Below are 21,491 nucleotides of genomic sequence, written 5' to 3'. Positions count from 1 at the left end.
AAGTGCATATTAAAATGACTGGTTTATTGTGTACATTCAGAAATAATTAATCTGAAATTGAAATACAAGAAATAGGATTATTTATGAGAATATACCAAGGAATATTCTACTTGCTGAGTATACCTCATTTTATTTCTTTCTCACCAACTCTGTGATGCATCTGCTGTTATTCTCATCCCCACTCCACATATTTTGACTCCAAGGCTCATAAAATTGTTCCAAATAATCACATTATTATTAAGTAAAAGAGTCATAAACCAAATCCTAATATGTATCCTCCAGAGTCTACACTCTTAACTACTGGTCATATTGCCTCCCAATTTCCTTCTATAAAGTTTGCCCTAAAATAACATTACAGAGGATAAATGGCATCATTTTTTTTTCTTTCTATGGTAAAGAATCTATACCAATATTAGTTGTATATGCAAAAAGGGAAGTAGTTTCTTGTGAGTTTCATATTTGTATTATGCTGTTGGTGTGATAGAAATGGCAAGGAAACAAGGTTGTGCTTGTGTGACTGTAGTAACTTAATTAAAGGCAAAGTCATTTAAATTCTTTTTCCCTTTCTATAAAATTGGGGTAAATTGGCCACTTAATTTCTCAAGTGTATTGATATTAATGAGTGACTGGCTATAATAGCATTTTAAATTTAGAGGAAAGGCAATATGCAAGAATGAATCATTAATTCTATGGTTAGGAATTTCCATTCTCAGGCAGATTTAAAACTCTTTAACAAGGTGAACAAGCACTGATAAAAAGAACATAGAGCAGGAAAATGTTATGTCTGGACACAGGCAGGAAAGTGTAGGCTTAGAAATGAAAGTTGTCACTGTCTTGGGAGATACGTAATTGCATTTGGGAAGATTCTAAAGGTTAAGAAAATGTTTTATTTCTCTACCACTTTTGCCTTTTGGGGAACAAAGTTAGATTATTGATGTAGCTTACAGAGCATATCCTGGTGTTTGGTGGGATTACAATTTCAATAGTGTCCATATCTATTTTAATAGAGAGAATTATTGTATTTCCCCTTGGTATTATAGATTTGCTACTGATAAAAATTGATTTGGATAGGAGTTATTATATTATTTGTTTCTCTCCAATTATATGTTTAATCTGTCTGGACCTCATTAGTTACTTGAATAACTTGTTCATGTATCAGGTATCTAAATGTATCTTATTATTGTTTAGCAGTAGTTATAAAATACCCATGAGTCCCTATCAAGAATCCTTTGGAGTTTTTTTAGACTGTCTTTTTAATTACATTTGGCCTCTGTGTCTCCCTACACTCCTTGGAATTCAAATATAAAATTAGTTGGCAACTCAAGTGCATTTTAGGAAAAAAAAAACAAAAACTGAAAATATAGCATTCTAGAGTTTCCAGTTCACCAATATATTTTTGGTAGGCAGGATAATGCCTCTGCCCCCAATAGATGTCCATATCCTTATCCCCTGAACCTGTGAGTGTTTAAGGTTACAGAATATAGAAGAATTAAGGCTTCCAATTGAATTAAGATCAACAATCAGTTTACCTTAACATGGGAAGAACATCTCACATCATCCGGGTGGGTTCAGTGTAATCACGTGGTCCTTATAAGTATAAAGGGAGGCGGAAAAGGAAGCGAGTAAGAAGAGATGTGATGTTGGAATTAGAAGGTAGAGTGATGCTGTAACCACCCAACAGATTTACCTTTCCCGCTGCCTAGACAGAGCCGATTTATCAAGACAGGGGAATTGCAATGGAGAAAGAGTAATTCACATAGAGCCGGCTCTGCGGAAGACCAGAATTTTATTATTACTCAAATCAGTCTCCCTGAGCATTCGGAGATCAGAGTTTTTAAAGATAATTTGGCAGGTAGGGGCTCAGGAAGTGGGAAGTGCTGATTGGTCAGGTTGGAGATGGAATCATGGGAGTGGGGGATCAAAGTAAGGTTGTCTTGCTGTCTTCTGTTCCTGGGTGGGATGGCAGAACTGGTTGAGCCAGATTACCAGTCTGGGTGGTGTCAGCTGATCCATCCAGTGCAGGATCTGCAAAATATCTCAAGCACTGATCTTAGGTTTTAAAATTGTGATTTTATCCCCAAGAGCAATTTGAAGTGGATCAGACTCTTGCAGCCAGAGGTTGCATGACCCCTAAAGTGTAATTTCTAATCTTATAGCTAATTTGTTAGTCCTGCAAAGGCAGACTGGTTTCCAGGCAAGACGAGGGTCTTTTCTGCAAAGGGCTATTACCAATTTGGTTTCAGAATCAAACCATAAACTAAATTCCTTCCCAAGGTTAGTTTGGCCTATGCCCAGGAATGAACAAGGATGGCTTAGAGGTCAGAAGCAATATGCATTTGGTTAGGTCTGATCTCTTCCACTGTCATAATTTCCTCAGTTATAATTTTTGCAAAGGTGGTTTCAATCCCATTGCTAATTTTAAAGATAGAAGAAGTCTATGAGTCAAAAAATGCAAGCAGCCTCAAGAAGCTGGAAAAAACAAGCCTACAGCTTAGAGCCTAGAGCCTCCAGAAAACAACTCAGTTTTGCCAACTGCATGATTTTCGTCCAGGAAGACCCATTTTGGGCTTTTGATCTGTTGAACTGTAAGCTAATAAATTTGTGTGGTTTCTAGTCACTGAGTTTGTGATAATTTGTTACAGCAGTGATAGTAAACATGTACAGTAGTTTATTTTTTTTCTGTGCTAAAAACAAAAATAAAATGTTTTGATTGACTTTACTGGCATTGCAAATATAGTACTTTTTAATTTTAGTTTTTATCACTGATTAATAATTAGTTATTTTAATTATACTGGTAGTTAAAGTACATTTTATTCTTTTAGTATTCTTCTTAAATCCCATTTCTGTTCCTATTCATGAAGTGAAGGGGCAGCCAGCCTGCCATTGTCTAAAGATATTAGCCTTGAAATGGATATAAAGAATAGTTTTTTTTTCTTTGTCTTTCCAACATTTATTTTAGCTTCAGGGGGTACATGTGCAGTTTGTCACATGGGTAAATTGTGTGTTGTGGGGGTTTGGTGTACAGGTGATCTTATCATCCAGATAATAAGCATTGTGCCTGATGGGTAGTTTTTTGATGCTCATCCTCCTCCCACACTCCACTCTCAAGTAAGATCCAGTGTCTATTGTTCCCTTCTTTGTGTCCCTGTGTACTCAATGTTTAGCTCCCACTTGTAAGTGAGAACATGTGGTATTAAGTATTCTGTCTGTGTGTTAATATGCTTAGGACAATGGCCTCTAGAGCCATCCATGTTGCTGCAAAGGGCCTGACCTTGTTCTTTTTTAATGACTGTGTAGTATTCCATGGTGTATACATACCACATTTTCTTTTTCCAGTCCACTGTTGATGGTCATTGAGGTTAATTCCATGTGTTTGCTATTGTGAATAGTGCTGCAATGAACATATGGGTCATGTATTTTTATAGTAGAATGATTTATATTCCTTTGGTATATGCCCAGTAATGAGATCACTGGGTTGAATGGTAGTTCTCTTTTAAATTCTTCGAGAAATTTCCAAACTGCTTTCCCCGATGGTTGAGCTAAGTTACATTCCCACCATCAGTGTATAAGCATTCCCTTTTCTCTGCAACCTCACCAGCAGCTGTTGTTTTTATATTTTTTAGTAATAACCATTCTGACAGTGTGAGATGGTATCTCATTGTGGTTTTGATTTGCATTTCTGTGGTGATTAGTGATGCTGAGCATTTTTTCAATTTGACAATTTTCATATATGGTGAAAGGTAGAGGTCCAGCTTCAAGTTTCTTTTGCTGGGCAGAAGTTCTTTAATTAGGTCTCATTCACCAATTTTTGTTTTTGTTGCAATTGCTTTTGAAGTCTTCATCATGAAATCTTTTCCAGGGCCTATGTATAGAATGGTATTTCCTAGGTTTTCTTCTAGGATTTTTATAGTTGTCAGTTTTATATTTAAGTCTTTAATTCATCCAAGTTGATTTCTGTATATGATAAAAGGAAAGGATCCAGTTTCAATCTTCTGCATATGGCTAGCCAGGTATCCTAGCACCAGTTATTGAATAGTGACTTCTTTCCCCTTGCTTGTTTTTATTGATTTTGTTGAAGATCAGATGATTGTTGGTGCATGGCTTTATTTTTTGGTTCTTTAACATGTTCCATTGGTCTATGCGTCTGTTTTCATACCAGTACCATGCTGTTTTGGTTATTGTAGCCTTGTAGTATAGAAGTAGGTAGTGTGATGACACTGGCATCGTTTGTGTTGCTTAGGATTGCTTTGGCTATTTTGCAAATGAATGTTAGAGTAATTATTGCTAATTCTATGAAAAATTTCACTGATATTTTGATAGGAATAGCATTGAATCTGTAAATTGCTGTGGGTATTACTGCCATTTTAACAATATTGATTCTTCCTATCCATGAGCATGAAGTGTTTTTTCTTTTCTTTTTTTGAGGCAGAGTTTCACTTTTTCACCCAGGCTGGAGTGAAGTGGCATGATCTTGGCTCACTGCAACTTCCAACCCCCGAGTTCAAGCGATTCTCCTGCCTCAGCCTCCCGAGTAGCTGGGATTATAGGCACCCGCCATCATGCCCGGCTAATTTTTGTATTTTTAGTAGAGTCAGGGTTTCACTATGTTGGCCAAGCTGGTCTTGAACTCCTGACCTCAGGTGATCCACCCACCTCGGCCTCCCAAAGTGCTAGGATTATAGGTGTGAGCCACTGTGCCCAGCCCATGAAATGTTTTTTCATTCATTTGTATTGTCTCTGATTTGTTTCAGCAATGTTTTGCAAGTCTCGTTGTAAAGATTTTTCACCTGGTTAGCTGTATTCCTAAGTATTTTATTTTTTTGTGGTTATTGTGAATGGGATTTCATTCTTAATTTGGCTCTCGGCTTAGACATTGTTGGTATATGGAAATGCTACTGATTTTTGTACATTGATTTTTTAAAAAATCCTGAAACTTTGCTGAAGTTGTTTTTTAGATCTAGAAGCTTTTGGGCAGCCATGATGGGATTTTCTACTTATAAAATCCTATTGTCTGTAAAGACAGATAGTTTGACTTCCTCATGTATTATTTGGATGTATTTCTTTCTTTTTCTTGCCTGATTGCTCTGGCTAGGACTTCCAGTGCTATGTTGAATAGAAGTGTTATGAACATGTATCCTTGTCTTGTTTCATTTCTCAAAGGGAATGCTTCCAGCTTTTGCCCATTCAGTATGATTTTGCCATTTATTGTCATAAATGGTTCTTATTATTTTTAGTTATGATCCTGAATGTCTAGCTTGTATTGGGTTTTAAACATGAAGGAATATTGAATTTTATCAAAAGTTTTTGCTGCATCTACTGAGATGATCGTGTGGTTTTTGCTTTTATTTCTCTTTATGTGATGAACCACATATATGAATGTGTGTATGTTGAATGAACTTGCATCCCAGAAATAAAGCCTACTTGATCATGGATTAGCTTTCTGACATGCTGCTCAATTCAGTTTGCTAGTATTTTGTTGAGGACTTTCACATCTACTTTCATCAGGGTTATTGGCCTGAAGTTTTCTTCTGTTGTGTCTCTGTCAGATTTTGGTATCAACATGATGCTGGCTTCATCAATTGAGTTAGGAAGGACTTCCTACTCTTCAACTTTGTGGAATAGTTTTAACAGGATTGGTACTAGCTTTTCTTTATACGTCTGTTATGATTTGGCTGTAAATCTGGTCCAGGGCTTTTTCTGGCATGTAGGCTGTTTATTATTGATTCCATTTCAGAATTAATTATTGGTTTGTTCAAGGTTTCAGTTTCTTCCTGATTCAATCTTGGAGGTCACATTGATATGGCTTTGATGACTGGAAGAACACCAGAGTTTTTGGTTTCGTGCCAATAGGATTAAAAACATGGACACATGTGGAATGGTTTTCAGGAGTGAAAAGTTTAATAGGCAAGAAAGAAGGAAAAAAGAAGAGAACAGCTCCTCTGTACAGAGACAAGGCGGGGCAATTTGGAACAAAAAGAAAACCTCCTGTATGGTGGAAAAGTGGTTGGTTATTTGCGAGACCAGAGGAGGTGGTGTTTGATTTGCATAGGGCCCAGGGGATTGGTTTGACCAGGAGTGGCACTTACGTAGCCCATGAAAAAGCCCTCCCACCTTAGCCCTTTAATATGCAAATGCGGGTCGCCAGGATGTTTTGAACACATGGTGTTATTTGGAAGTGGCCATCACACTTGGCACAGGTGGTGACCGGCAGGAATCGCCATATTGAGTGAACCCAGTTTCTAATGGCCGGCATTTGCATATCAAAGCTTGCCGGTTGGCCCTTTAAGCTGCCTTTTCTATTAGAGAAGAGATGGTTTGGGGGTTGTTTCTTATTACAGGAAAATTTCCACCAAGAATTTTTACCTTTACTATCTACCTAAAATAACTTCTTAATAACTTCTGTATTCTTCCCCCTCAAAGAGAAGTAAACCTAACTGCTGTTAGGGGTGTTGGACGACGATTTTTTTTTTTGCTGCTTCCTGCTGAAAAGCATCATTGTGTGGGGGAACAGCAGCTGGGCCTTCCTTTGAGGTTGATCTAAGGGTTTTTAGAAGAATGGCATGTTTATGTGTGGTTTTGCTCGCAGCACCGTTTGGAGTTTGTTTTTAGGCAAAAAGAGATAAATTTTATAAGGTTTACAATATAGGGTTAGAATATGAGTGTTAAGATTACCACAGTTAGTGGGGGTTCTATAGACCATAACTGACAGTAGAGTTTGACACCTGTTACTTACACCAATAGATTGCAATACTGGTTTCCGCCCACTAGATGTCGCTGTACATTACCAGAAACGTTAATATAAATAACTTTTTCTAGTGAAAAGTATACATTTGGGCCAGGAGCCATGGCTCATGCCTGTAATCCAAGCACTTTTGGGAGGCTGAGGGGGGCAGATCACAAGGTCAGGAGTTCGAGACCAGCCTGGCCACTATGGTGGAACCCCGTCTCTACTAAAAAAGACAAATATTAGCCAGGTGTGGTGGCACGCACCTGTAGTTCCAGCTACTCAGGAGGCTGAAGCAGGACAATCACTTGAACTCAGAAGGTGGAGGCTGCAGTGAGCCGAGATCGCACCACTGCACTCCAGCCTGGGTGACAAAGTGAGACTCCATCTCAAAAGGAAAAAAAAAAAAAGAAAGAAAGAAAAGAAAAGCATGCATTTCCCCCTTGACTTCCCATTAGAGAATAACCTTAGTCCCGTTTTATAACTTGGAATATGATTGGGAGAAATACATCATTGGATGGCTAAAATAACTTCAGTGTTAACTGTGACAATTCCTTTTCTTTGTTATTTTTTAATGACTTTCACAGACTCTCTTACAGCATACTTAAACTTTTTTACTTGTCCTAAACATTCTTCCTTTAAACAACCAGTCATTTCCTTTTAGGGCAAGTATTTACCATACAAAATTATTTCTTATATAAAATGTCTTTATTTATAACTTCTTTTCATAGCTTAGAGTGCATTATATTACCAATCTTTAGTAAAAAGTGCTCTTAAACTTAATGATAGTAAAACTTCAATGGTTACTTCTTATCTGTAACTATTACTCCTGCTATAAGCAAAACAACCTTGACTAAATTTTTCCTGCAATTATTAATCCTGTTATAAGGATGATAATCAGGCAAAATATTACAGCAATTAGAATTTTATAAACAGAATTCCACATTGTGGGTGCCACAGTGTATAGTTCTATTGCAAATAGTAGCGTGACTGTAACAATTTTCACAATAGTGGCATAGTAAATAATTTTTGTTTAAAATTTTATTTGGTAAGATATAACATTTCTCTTTGGGGATTTACAAAGTTACAAATGCAATCCCATGTATAATTAAAATTTCCCTGCAAATATGCATTAAAAAGAAGTTCTAATATTTGATGGCAAATTTTGAGAGGAAAGGGCAGAAATGACAAAAAGTATTTGTTGAGGTAAAGGTGGGACTGAGATGAGTAGCCCTTACTCAGTTACTTATTTTTTTTTAAATTATTTTTAGCTTAAGATTTTCTCTCTCTTTACATTGATATTCAGGACATTCCTCTGGGCTGTCAGGGGCTGCTCCCTCAGTTCTTCAGGCTTTGATTTGAGTGTGATGTATTCAGGAGTTGATTCCTGTAAATTTTACTGCTGAGAAGGTTGAAAGAGGAACAGTGTAGGGCCCTTCCCAGGTTGGCTTAGGGAAGGAGAGACATGAGAGTTTTTACTAATACTAAATTTTCTGGGTTAAATAAAGGTGGTTTTATTTTGGGGGGTTGGGCTTCTGCTAGTTGTGTTCATTCTTGTTGGAAGTGAGCTAGAGAGGTTACATGCTTAACCAGTTTACTGGTTTCCTGCCTGAAAACAATTTTTGAACACATTGATAAGTTTTATCCTTTCCCAAGTGAAAAGGTTGGTGAAGGATTTTAAGGACTTTTTATTGGCTGGAGGCTGGCAAATAGAGATTGCCATCTTGACTGTAGCTATTCTGAGGCTGAAAAGTATGCCCTTGAGAAGTGGTCTATTTTATTTTTGCAGGAAAATACTGAGGCTTATTATTATTTTTTTTTATGGAGCCTTTTTAGATTAGAAGGGGCTTGAAGTGCATTAATGCCTTGAAGCTTTCACGCATTTAACTTAGCTGCCTGATCAGCTAATTTATTTTCTTTGGTTACCTTATTTATTTCTTTTTGATGTTCCTTACAATGTATCCTTGCTATTTTTTGTGGATGAAAAACCGAAGATAATAACCTGCTAATTTTCTGGTGATATTTTATAGGAGATCCATTAGTGGTAAGAAAATGTTTTTTCTTCAAAATGGCAGCATGAACATGGAGAACTAAGAAAGCATACTTGGAGTTAGTGTAAATGTTAGTTATCTTTCCCTTGCTTAATTTAAGTGCTTTCATAAGAGTTATTAACTGAGCTAATTGATCACTTGTGTTTGGGGAGAGTGACTACTGCTTATCCCACCTTATGTACTTCTTGCTTTACCAGCTGTTTGCTAGCTAAGAGCTCCCCCTAGAGGACAGTGATCCTGCCACATTATTTGGGCTGTAAACAGTTAAATTATTTCCTAGGGTTAACTTGGAGGCTTTTTTTTTTTAAATTTTTTTATTTTAGTAGAGCTATTATGACAATGGCTTGGAAGCATGTATAAACAATAGGTTTTTCTAACTGCAGCTAAGGTTGAGAAAAATATTGGATTAGAGTTTTTTTCTGAGATGCTCCTTATGGTCGTGCTATGGGAAGAGGGGAGGCCTGGATTAGAGAGGAGAAAAGAGAGAAACTGGCTCTAGTATTTAGAAGGAGGTATGCTTTCCTTCCTTTAACTTTCAGAATCACCCGGGGCTCTTGTACTATAATGTTAGTTTGAGCTGCTGGAGCTGGGATTTGAGCCCCAGGACCCATGAGTCTTCTGTGAGGCTGGTCCTGAACCCAGTGACCACCTCTGGGGTCAGTTTTATCTTCATTGGTTTTTGCCATAACTTTGCAAGCCTGCAAAGCTGCTGCTAGAGCCTCTGTCCTTCACCTGAGCTTGCTCTTTTTCTTTTGGGCTTCCTCCTGGTCCCTATTATAAAAGACCAAAGTGGCCACCTTCAGGAGGTTCTTTAAGGTGCTATCTGGTTTAATAGTTTGCTTTTGTAGTTTCTTTTTAACATCAGGAGCTGCCTGTGTAATAAACTTGTCCTTCAGGATGAGTTGTCTTTTAACTGAATCAAGGGATAAGGAGGTGTACTCTATGAGTGCCTGTCTTAGCTTTTCCATAAAGGCTACAGGATTCTTATTTGGCTTTTGGTCTGTTATAGAGTTTAGAGTAATTGAGAGGTTTGGCCCTGGTTTTCCATAGGCCTTGTAAAATGCATACTAAAAAGTGCTTTCTTTTCCATTTGTCTCCTGAGCCATTGGGGTTTCAATTGGGTATTTTACCAGAACTGCTTCTCTCCCTATTGTGAATAATGTTTTTGCTATTTCTTCGCTTTCTCTATCTGCTTTCTTCCCTTTGGTGTATTATAGGAGATATACTGCTTATCTCCAGAATTATTTGTGGCTTGCAGAACTATCCGCTTTTTGCTGCAGTGAGGGTCTGGTTTAGGAGCAGCATAACATTCCTCCATGTGAAGTTAAACACCTGAGTTAGATTTTGGAAAGCTTTCATATACCTATCAGGGTATTTAGAAAATCGGCTTAAGTGTCCCTTTATTTCCCTCAGGTCTTGTAATGAGAAGGGAACTTGGGGGGTCCCCAAATAAGGGGGACCCTCAGAAGGTTCCACTGAAAGTTGGTTTTTTAATTTTGGGGAACTATTCTCCCTGGGTTTGCCAATATGATTGCTAAAAGAGCTAGGTTGATCTTACAACGCTTGCAAAGATTTAGTAAAAATGCCATGCCCTTGTGTAAAAGAAAATGAGTTGCTTTTCTCTTTATAGTTTTGAGGTTAAGGAGGTTCCAGTGTTTCAGAGTGCACCCCAGAGGGGTACAAGCTGAGGATAATTTATTACCCATCTGGAAAAAGAAGTGAGAATGGAAATGTTCTTTTAGTCTCCTTCCTTTTCATATGACCCATAGTGGAGGATAAGACAGGGAGCATCCTCCAACTGGTTCCCCTCCCTGGTTTCTGGATCCCAGCACCATGTTAAATGTGCTGCCCATGGTTGTGGATGTGGTCCTTCAAGCCATGGAACCGGATGAACTAAGTGATGGGACTAACCATGCTTACCCATGCAATCTTAGCTTATCTGCCTCTGTGATTTCCCTTTGACTTTCTAAACCTGTGTGATTTGCCTGATTCCCCGAAAAATGGATTTCCAGAGAGACTGTGTTGTGTTTGGGCAAGGCTCGTTTAACAGAGATAATGTGCTAGATTGCCTGATATTATAACCCATGCTAAAGCACTTACCCCTAAAAAATAATGGTTCCAGTTAACTTACGAACTTAAAATCCCCTTACTAATTAAGTACTGTCTTAATCAGAGACAGAATAGGTGCCTTAAAAGAATGTAGGAACTGAATGGCCATTTTCCTACCAGTGGGACAATATCAGGACTAAAAACTGGCTACGGAAGACATCTTATTCTTAGCTGTTGAAAGCAGAACTCTCCTGTCCACAGTAGTAGCAGTAGAAAAGCACAAAATGGAAAAGTTGTGAAGCTGAAATGTGCCACAGAGAACCGGCACTGTGTGTCATGAAGAGGATTTCCATTTCCACTAGGTGGCGATGTTGGCTTAGAAACACCATGTGCTTGCCAGAGAATTCGTAGCAAGTCACCTTACTGCGGCGGGGGGGAGGGGGGGAAGGGAAGGGGAGAACTTTGTTCCTAGATTGCAAGGACATTTTCCTGATTTTGCCTAGCAGGATTACTTCCCTAGGCTGTAAAACTTCCTGCACTTTCGAGAGAGAGAGAGTAAGAGACCACAAATAGAGAGAGAAAGAAAGTTTGGCAACAGGATAACTGAAAGAGAGCCTTGAGATTAAAGGACAGATTTGAGGTTGAGATTGATTCCATACTCGCCGCTCCAATGAATGAATTCCTGGCAATGCACCAAAATGATAAGGCTCCAATGACTGGAGGAACACTAGGGTCTTGGTCTCGCACTGATAGATAGGATTAGCAACACGGACACACGTGGAGTGGTTTTAAGGCGTGAAAAGTTTAATAGGTAAGAACAAAGGAAGAAAGAAGAGAACAGCTCTCCTGTACAGAGACAAGGGAGGGGAGTTTGGATCAAAGAGAAAACCTCCTGTATGGTGGAAAAGTGGTCAGTTATATGAGAGGCTGGAGGAGGTGATGTTTGATTTGCCGAGGGCCCAGGGGATTGGTTTGACCAGGTGTGTCACTTACATAGCCCGTGAAAAACCTGGCCCTCCCAATTTAGTCCTTTAATATGCAAATACAGGCCACCTTGATGTTTTGAACACATTAGGTTATTTGGAGGTGGCCATCACACTTGGCACAGGTGGTGACAAGGAGAAGATGATGGTAATCACCATATTGAGTGAATCTAGTTTCTAATGGCCGGCATTTGCATATCAAAGCTTGCCGGCTGGCCCTTTAAGCCACCTTTTCTATTAGAGAAGAGATGGTTCTGGGATTGTTTCTTATTGCAGGAAAATTTCCACCAAGAACCTTTACCCTTACTATCTGCCTAAAATAATTTCTTAATAACTCCTGTTTTAATACGTTTCCATGAATTTGTCAATTTCTTCCAGGTTTTCTAGGTTCTGTGCATAGAGGTATTCATAATAGTCTCTGAGGGTTTGTTTGTATTTCTGTGGGGTCACTGGTAATGTCTCCTTTGCCATTTCTGATTTTATTTGGATGCTGTCTCATCTTTTCTTTATTAGTCTAGCTAGTGGTCTATCAATCTTATTTATCCTTTTGAAGAACCAACTTTTGATTTCATTGATCTTTTGTATTTTTTTATATCTTAATTTCATTCACTTCAGCTCTGATTTTATTTCTTTTCTCCTGCTAATTTTGAGGTTGCTTTGCTCTTATTTTTTAGTTACTCTAGGTGTGACGTTACATTATTAATTTGGGATCTTTCCAACTTTTTGATATAAGCATTTAGCGTTATAAACTTTCCTCTTAACATTGTTTTAGCTGTGTCCCAGAGATTTTGGTATGTTGTATCTTTGTTTTCATTAGTTTTAAAGAATGTTTTTATTTCTACGTTAGTTTCATTCATTACCCAAAAGTCATTCAGGAGTAGGTTGTTTAATTTCTATACCATTGCATAGTTTTGAGGGATGTTCTTGGTATTGATTTTTATTTTTATTACATTGTAGTCCAAGAATGTGTTTGGTGTTATTTCAGGTTTTTTTAATTTTTTGATAATTGCTTTATGGTCTGTTGTCTAGTCAATTTCAGAGTATGTGCCATGTGGAGATGAGAAGAATGTATATTCTGTTTTGTTATATGCAGTATTCTGTACATGCATGTTATGTGTCAAGTTTAGGTCCCAAATATCTTTGTTAGTTTTCTGTTTCAATGATCTGTCTAATATAGTCAGTGGGGTGTTGAAGTCTCCAACTCTTATTGTGTGGTAATCTTAAGTTTCTTCATAGGGCTCTAAGAACTTGTTTTATAAATCTCAGTACTCTAGTGTTGAGTGTATATATATTTAGAATAGTTAAGTCTTCTTGTTTAACTGAACACTTTATCTCAATTTAATGCCCTTTTTTGTCTTTTTTGATTGTTGTTAGTTTAAAATCTGTTTTGTGTGAAATAAGAATAGCAAACCTTGCTTTTTTTGTTTTCCCATTGCTTAGTATTTTTCTCCATCTCTTTACTTTGGGCCAGTGGGTGTCATTGCATGTGAGATGAGTCTTTTGAAGACAACATACAGTTGGGTCTTGCTTCTTTATCCACTTGCAACTGTGCCTTTTAAATGGGGAAATTTAGCCCATTTACATTCAATGTCAATATTGATAATATTGATATGTGCGTATTTAATCTTGTTATGTTGTTAGATGGTTGTTATGCAGACTTGATTTTGTCATTTCTTTATAGTGTCAATGTTCTGTGTACTTAAGTATGTTTGTGTGGTGGTCAGTAATGGTCTTTCATTTCCATGTTTAGTACTCCTTTAAGGACCTCTTATAGAGCAGTTCTGGTGGTAACACATTTTCTTAGCATTTCCTGTGTGAAAACAGTCTTATTTCTCCTTCATTTATTAAGCTTAATTTGGCTATATATAAAATTCTTGGTTTGAATTTCTTTTCCTTGAAAATGCTGAATATAAGCCCCCAATCTTTTCTACTTTGTAAGGTTTCTACTAAAAGGTCTGCCTTAGTCTGATAGAGTTCCCTATGTGGGTGTCTTGCCTCTTCTCTCTATCTGCCTTAAGTATTTTTTTCTCTCACATTGATATTAGAGAATCTGATGATTATGTGTCTTGTGGGTATCCCACAGGAAACTATAAAAATGACCTCTGAAATTTCCAAATTTGCATGTTGACCTCTCTCATGAGGTTGGAAAAATTTTTGTGGACAATATCCTTAAATATGTTTTCCAAGTTGCTTGCTTTCTCTCCCTCTGTTTCAGGGATTCCAATGAGTTGTGGGTTCAGTCTCTTTACATAATCCTGTATTTCTTGGAGGTTTTGTTCATTCTTTTTTTTTTTTTTTTTTTTTTTTTTTTTTGTCTGACTATGTTGATTCCAAGGAGCAGTCTTCATGCCCTGAGAATCTTTCCCCAGCTTCATCTATTCTGCTCTTTATACGTCTGATTGTATTATTAAATACTTGTTGTAAGCTTTTCAGATCTATCAGATCACTTTGGTTCTTCCTTTAAATGGCTATTTTGTCTTTCAGCTTTTGTATAATTATATTGGATTTCTTAGATTCATTGAATTGGATTTCAACTTTCTCCTGAATCTTGATGATCTTCATTCCTGTCCGGGTTCTGTATTCTATGTGTGTTATTTTAGCTATTTCAACCTTGTTAAAAATTACTACTAAAGAGCTATTGCAGTCATTTGGAGGTAAGAAGCCACTCTGGCTTTTTGAATTGGCAGAATTCTTGAGCTTGTTCTTTCTCATCTGTGTCAGTTGATGTTCCTTTAATCTCTGAAGTTGCTGTCCTTTGGATAGGGTTTTTTGCTTTTATAGTCTTTGATACTCTTGAGGCTTTGACTCTGGTGTAAGTGGGATATAGTCAACTGGCTTTGTTTTGAATTAGATCTAAAAATGCCAATTTTACTTTCTGAAGAATCCACACAGAAGAGAAAATATAATGTTGAATAATGTCTATAAATTAGTTTGTTGTCACATCCTCCTGTTTATAATCCTCCTTCTAGGAAATTGCAAACATTTTCATCTCTCTTAGATACCAAATGGAAAGTCTCCATAATGATTTGCATTTGTGTATCTCCAATTATTCTTAAATGGAAATAGATAATCACAAAGGCTTCATTCTTATCTTTATGTTAAGTAGGCTGAAGATACAGAGCTGGAATACTTTTCTTAATTCCCTTTTCAGATTGTTCATTGTCAGTATACAGAAATACAACTGCTTTTGTGTTAATTTTGTATTCTGCAACTTTGCTGAATTCATTTATCAGTTGTAAATTTTTGTGGAATCTCTAGGATTTTCTACGGATATAATTTTGTCTGCATACAGAGGAAATTTAACTTCTTCCTCTACTATTTCAATGTCTTATTTTTTTTTTCTTTTCTAATTGCCCTGGCTATGACTTAACAGTAGCGCATTGAGTAGAGGTGGCAAAAGTGCTATCCTTTTCTTGTTCCTAATCTTAGAGAAATGGCTTAGTCTTTCACCATTGAGTGAGTTAGTTTTGGTCTTCTCATATGTAGCATTATATTGAGATAGTTTTTATCTATTCCTAGTTTATTGAGTGTTTTTATTATTAAAGGATATTGAATTTTGCCTAATGCTTCTTTCTCCATCAATTGAGATGATCATGTAGATTTTTTTATTATGTTAATGTGGCATATTACATTGATTGATTTTCATATGGTAAACCAACCTTGCACTTGCATTCCAGAAATAAATCCCATTTGGTCATGGTGTATAATCCTTTTAATAAATGGTAGAATTTGCTTTGCTAGTAGTATGTTGATAATTTTTGCATTAAAATTCATGAGAGATAATTATCTTTATTTTTCTTTTCTTGTAGTGTGTTTGTCTTTTGTATAAAGGTAATGCTGGTCTTATGGAATGAGTTTGGAAACGTTCACACTTTTTCAAGTTTTTGGAAGAGTTTTACAAAGATTGGTGTTAATTCTTCTTGAAATGCTTGGTAGAATTCTCTAGTGAAACCATTTGGTCCTGTGTGCCTTTCTTTATTGGAAGGTCTTGATTTATTATTTTTATTTATTTTTTAATTTTAATTTTATTTTTTAGAAGCAGTGTCTTACTCTCTTGCCCATGCTGGAGTGCAATATTTTGATCATATCTCACCATAACTCAATTGCCTAGGCTCAAGTGATCCTTAATTCTGGGATTACAGGCATAAGCCACTGTGCCCAGGCTTTTGGAAAGTTTTGTTTACTCATTCAATCTCTTTACTCATCATAGGCATGTTTAGATATTTTATTTCTTGATGATTTGGTCTTGATATTTTGTGTGTTTCCAGGAATTTGCCCATTTCATCCAGTATATCCAGTTTGTTAACATACAATCATTCATAGTACTTTGTTATAATCTTTTTTATTTTTTTTAAAAATGAGTCATAATTACCCATATTTTATTTCCAATTTTAATTATTTGAGTCTCCTCTCTTTTTTATTAGTAAATCTGGTAAAAGTTTTGTGAATTTTGTTAATGTGTGTGAAAAACAAAATCTTAAGTTTTGTTGATTTTCTCTATTGCTTTTCTCTTTATTTTGTTTTTCTCTACTTTAATATTTAGTATTTCTTTTCTTCTGATAGCTTTGGGTTTAATTTGTTGTTTTTCTAGTTCTTTAAGATGTAAAGTTGGGTTAGAAACAAAGCAAGGATATCTGCTCTCACCACATCTATTCAACATCATTGCATGTATTCCTAGCTGATGTAAAATATGAGTAAAGAAAATAAAAGATGTACTAATTGGAAAGAAAAAAAATGAAACTGTCTTTTCATGGGTGACATTATATTTACATTTAAAAAATGTCAAAACAACAACAACAACAACAGCAACAACAAAACCCTTTTAGCTAATAAGTGATTTAACAAGGTTGCAGGATACATGTTTATTATACAAAAGTCCATTGCTTTCTTAAATATCAATAATGAACAATTGGAATTTGAAGTTAAAAATATATTATTTATTTTAGCATCAAAAATTGAAATAATTACAAATCTAATAAAATATTTATAGAGTTGATATAAGGAAAACTCTAAATCTCTAATGACAGAAATCCAAGAAGATCTAAGTCAATGGAGAAGTATTTTATCTTCATGTATCGGAAGACTCAATATTCTGAAGATGTCAGTTCTTTTCAAATTGCTCTATAGATTCAACTCAATCCCAATAAAAATCTGGTAAATTATTTTGTGGATTATCAAGAAACTGATTTTGACATTTATAAGGATAGACAAAGGACAGAGAATAGCCACTACAATATTGGAGAAGAACAAAGTTGGAGGTTCCACACTACCCAACTTCAAGATTTACAACAAAGCTATAATAATTAAGATATAATTGCATGGTATTGGTAAGATAATAGACAACTCTATCAGTGGAGTAGAATATAGAACCTATAAATAAATACATGCACATATAGTCAACTGATCTTTGATAAAGGAGTAAGGGCAATTAGTAAAGGAAAATGATAGTCTTTTAAACAAATGGTGCTAGAAAATCTGAATATCCATGTGCAAAATGGCAATGCAACTAGACATAAATCATATAGCTTTCACAAAAGTTAACTTATACCTACTATAAACCTAAATGTAAAACACAAAACTGTGAAATTCCTGGAATGTAACATAGGAGAAAATATAGGTAACCTTCAGTTCGGTAATGACCTCTTAAATACAACAGCAAAAGCACAGCCTATGAAAACAAACAAGTGATAAATTGGTATTCCTTAAAATTAAAAACTTCTGCTCTGAAAAAGGCATGGTTAAGAGACTGAAAAGACAAACTACAGACTGTAAGAAAATATTTTTTAAACACAAATATATTAAAGGACTGATATCCAAAATATGCTAAGAACTCTTAAATTTTAACAATAAGAAAAACAATTAAAAAATGGGAAAACTTTTTTTTTTTTTTTTTTTTTTTTTTTTTTTTTTGGCTGATGGGATGCAAACTACTATGTGCCTCTTCAAAATAATAGCCCCTGGTGTCTACTGGTCATATAATGAAATAGAAATTGTGAAGGCACTGTATCTTTTAAAAAATTCCCCTTTTGAAAAACTTCCTTTAAAAACAGCTATTTAATGCAACTCTGCCAGTGTGTTCTTGATGGTTGTGTGTTAACAATTCTAATTTTTAAAAAATTATTACTATTTTTTCATCAGAGCCATTGCACTGGAAAATACTTTTTTATTTTCATGAGAGTCTACCATTGAATTTACCATTCTGATATTAATGAAACATCTCTATAAAGGGTTGAAGTGTCTTCTGGCAACAATTGCTAAGGAACAGAATTGTCAATTTATTAATGAAATATGACATGTGTTGAATAAGATAAGCTGGGTCAAGCATTTGAGGATGCTTTTGAGGTTCTGAGGCAACATTCAACTGGAGATCTTCAGTACTAGCCAGATTACAAAAATTACCTGGCTTTAATCAACCATTGTCCTCATGTCAAAGGAAATTCCAGTTGCTATGGAGTGTTGCCTACAGAGGAGACTGTCTATAATTGGAGAACGGTAATTAACAGTGCTGCGGACTTCTGTTTTGAAGGAAATATTCATCAATCTCTGCAGAACATAACTGAAAACCAGCTGGTACAACCCACTATTCTCCAGCAAAAGGGGGGAAAAGGCAGGAAGAAGCTCCGACTGTTTGAATACCTTCACGGATCCCCGTGTAATCCTGAGATGGCATCTTGTATTCAGTGGGTAGATAAAACCAAAGGCATCTTTCGGTTTGTATCAAAAAACAAAGAAAAACTTGCCGAGCTTTGGGGGAAAAGAAAGAAAAGCTTTGGGGCAACAGGAAGACCACAACTTACCAGAAAATGGCCAGGGCACTGAGAAATTACGGAAGAAGACAGGAAATTACCAAAATCCAGAGGAAGCTGACTTACCAGTTCAGTGAGGCCATTCTCCGAAGACTCTCTCCATCCTATTTCCTGGGGAAAGAGATCTTCTACTCACAATGTGTTCAACCTGATCAAGAATGTCTCAGTTTAAATAACTGGAATGCAAATTATAGTTATACATATGCCAATTACCATGAGCTAAATCACCATGATTGCTAAATATACTCTCATATTTCATGGTTTACTGGCATCGGAAATCCCTACAAGTTTTAAAGGTTTCTCCCTCTCTCTCTTTTATACCTCCTCTGAAGAAATTCAGGATTTTTCACTTAAAGCAAATACTAAAGAAAAAAAATTAAATTTATTGTTGCTTTTATCAAGGAGCATGTAATCTATACTAACTTGTTGGGAAATTCTGCAAATGAACAACATTTTTATAATACTCTGTGAAGATTCAATGAACAACTTTATTGTTTCAAATGATCAAATCCATTTGAAAGTATAGACTAAATGTCCTTGCTCTGTTCTTACTATTCTCTCTCTTTTAAAAATTTTATTTTATTTTATTATTTTTTAAAGAGGTCTCAGCCAAGATAATTTTTTATTTTTATGGATTTAGGAGTACAAGTGCAGTTTTGTTGCTTTGATATATTGCATAGTGGTGAAGTATATTGCGTAGCATCCTCATCACCAGAATAGTGAACATTGTACCCAATAGGTAGGATTTCATCCCTCATACCCCTGCCATCCTCCCACCTTTTGGAGACTCCAGTGTCTATCTCTCCGTTGTATATGTCCATTGCTAAGCTCCCAAATATATCCACTTTATTTTATTTAAAAATTGTTTTCTTTTTTGCATACTTCAATGGATGCAAAGTCTTTTTCTTTTATCTTTTCATAGACGATGACTTCGTTTGTTTGTTTGTTTGTTTGTTTTTGACTCCTAACTCCCAAGCACAACACTGACAGTGACCTATATTTTTAATTTTTTTAAGAGGCAAAGCCTACCTCTGAAGCTCTTTTTTTTTCTTTTCCCACTTCAATAAGCTGGTCTAAATTCTTGCTATTCTCGATGCAACCACCTTCTTCTAGATTAACAGTGCCAGTACAGATGATTTGATTTATATATTGATTTCCGCATTTTCTTGTCATGTACTCAGGTGAGAAAATTCACATTTTTATACGATGGCTTTACAAACAAATTTTGTAAATGACTGCATATGCTAAAGCCTTTGTGCCAAAATGAGTTCATGGCTTTAAAAACATCACTGGAAATGTCTATTCAGGTTCCTGACACATGTTTTTCTTTCCTTCTCTTTTGATCTTACCCATTTTTACAACTTAAAGCTTTTTTTTTTTTTTTTTTTTTTTTTTTTTGAGACAGGGTCTCACTCTGTCACCCATTCTCAAGTGCAGTGACACACATGGCTGAAGCCCAGTTAATGTTTTGGGTTTTTTTTTTAAACTGTTTTGCCATGTTGCCCAGGCTGGTCTCTAACTCCTGGGTTCAGGCGACTTGCCCACCTTGACCTTCAAAAGTGCTGGGATTACAGGTGTGAGCCGCCGAACTGGCCCCAAAACTTTTTTAATGTTTATATTTTACCACTATACTAAGGAGGAGTTACCCATTTTTTTAATTGCCTTTTTTCTTCCTTCTTATTAGGGAGGGGTAAGGAAAAAGACTTGGTCAGCAGAAAGCAGGTCTTAATTGCTTTTTCGTTTGTTTGTTTTATGGCTATTGAGTTGTTTGAGTTTCTTATATGTATTGGATATTAACCCCTTGTCAGATGTCTGGCTTGCAAATATTTTCTCCCATTCCGTAGGTTGTCTCTTTACTCTGGTGATTGTTTCCTTTGCTGTGCAGAAGCTTTTTAGTTTGTTTGTTTTAGCTACACATCATGAACTAAGAAGCTTTTCAGTTTGATGTAATAGCATTTGTCTATATTTAATTTTGTTGTCTGTGTTTTTGGGATCAAATCCAAAATATCATTACCCACACACAATGTCTTGTATGTTTCCCCTATGTTTTCTTTCTTTTATTTCTTTCTCTCTTTCTCTCTTTCTTTCTCTTTCTTTCTTTCTTTCTCTCTTTCTCTCTCTCTCTCTCTCTCTCTCTCTTTCTTTCTTTCTTTTACTTGTTGACAATTTTCCTGAGCACACTAATGCAGGAATGTTTAAGTTTTTAATCCATTTTGAATTGACTTTGGTATATAGTGTTGAAATAAGGCTCCAGTTTTATTTTTCTGTTTGCCAAAATTCAGTTGTGATCTGAAGAGATATAGCAACAAGGATGATAAACGAATATCAAATAAGCATATGAAAAGATGTTCAAGATCACATGTCATAGAGAATTGCAAATTAAAACAACAATAAGATACCAGTACATACCTCTTAGAATGGTTAAAGTTTAAAGTGCTGACAACAGGAAATCATGGTGAGAATGTGGAGCAAGAAGACCTCTCATTCATTGCTGGTGGAAATGCAAAATAATACAGCTGCTTTTGAAGACAGTTTGAACACAGTTTGTCTATAAATGTTTATAAAAGCTTAATTCATAATTGCCCAAACTTGGAAGTAGCCAAGATGCCACACGGTGCCTATACATTTGGCCAAACATTATCCCTGGTATGTCTGTGAGGGTACTTCTGAATGAGATTAACATATGAATAGGTAAACTGAGTAAAAGAGATAAGCCTCCCTGATGTGAGTGGGCTTTATTCAATCAACTGAAAACCTGACTATAATAAAAAGCTGAGTAAGAGGAAACTCCTCCTTGCTGACTGGCTAAGCTGGGAGTGTTGGTCTTTTCAAACTAAAACATTGGCTCTTTTGGGGTATTGAGCCTCTGTGCTTTTGG

General features: G+C 36.0%; 1 pseudogene; it reads left to right on the top strand.

Moving 5' to 3' along the window:
- Positions 1–18,095: 18,095 nt before the first annotated feature.
- On the top strand, positions 18,096–18,853 carry LOC105499112 (transcription factor Spi-C pseudogene; annotated as a pseudogene).
- Positions 18,854–21,491: the final 2,638 nt, after the last annotated feature.

This window comes from Macaca nemestrina, chromosome X, assembly GCF_043159975.1.
Source record: "Macaca nemestrina isolate mMacNem1 chromosome X, mMacNem.hap1, whole genome shotgun sequence".
Lineage (NCBI taxonomy): Eukaryota > Metazoa > Chordata > Mammalia > Primates > Cercopithecidae > Macaca > Macaca nemestrina.
The sequence above is the reverse complement of the archived record's forward strand: the minus strand, read 5'-3'. Positions and strand labels throughout refer to the sequence as shown.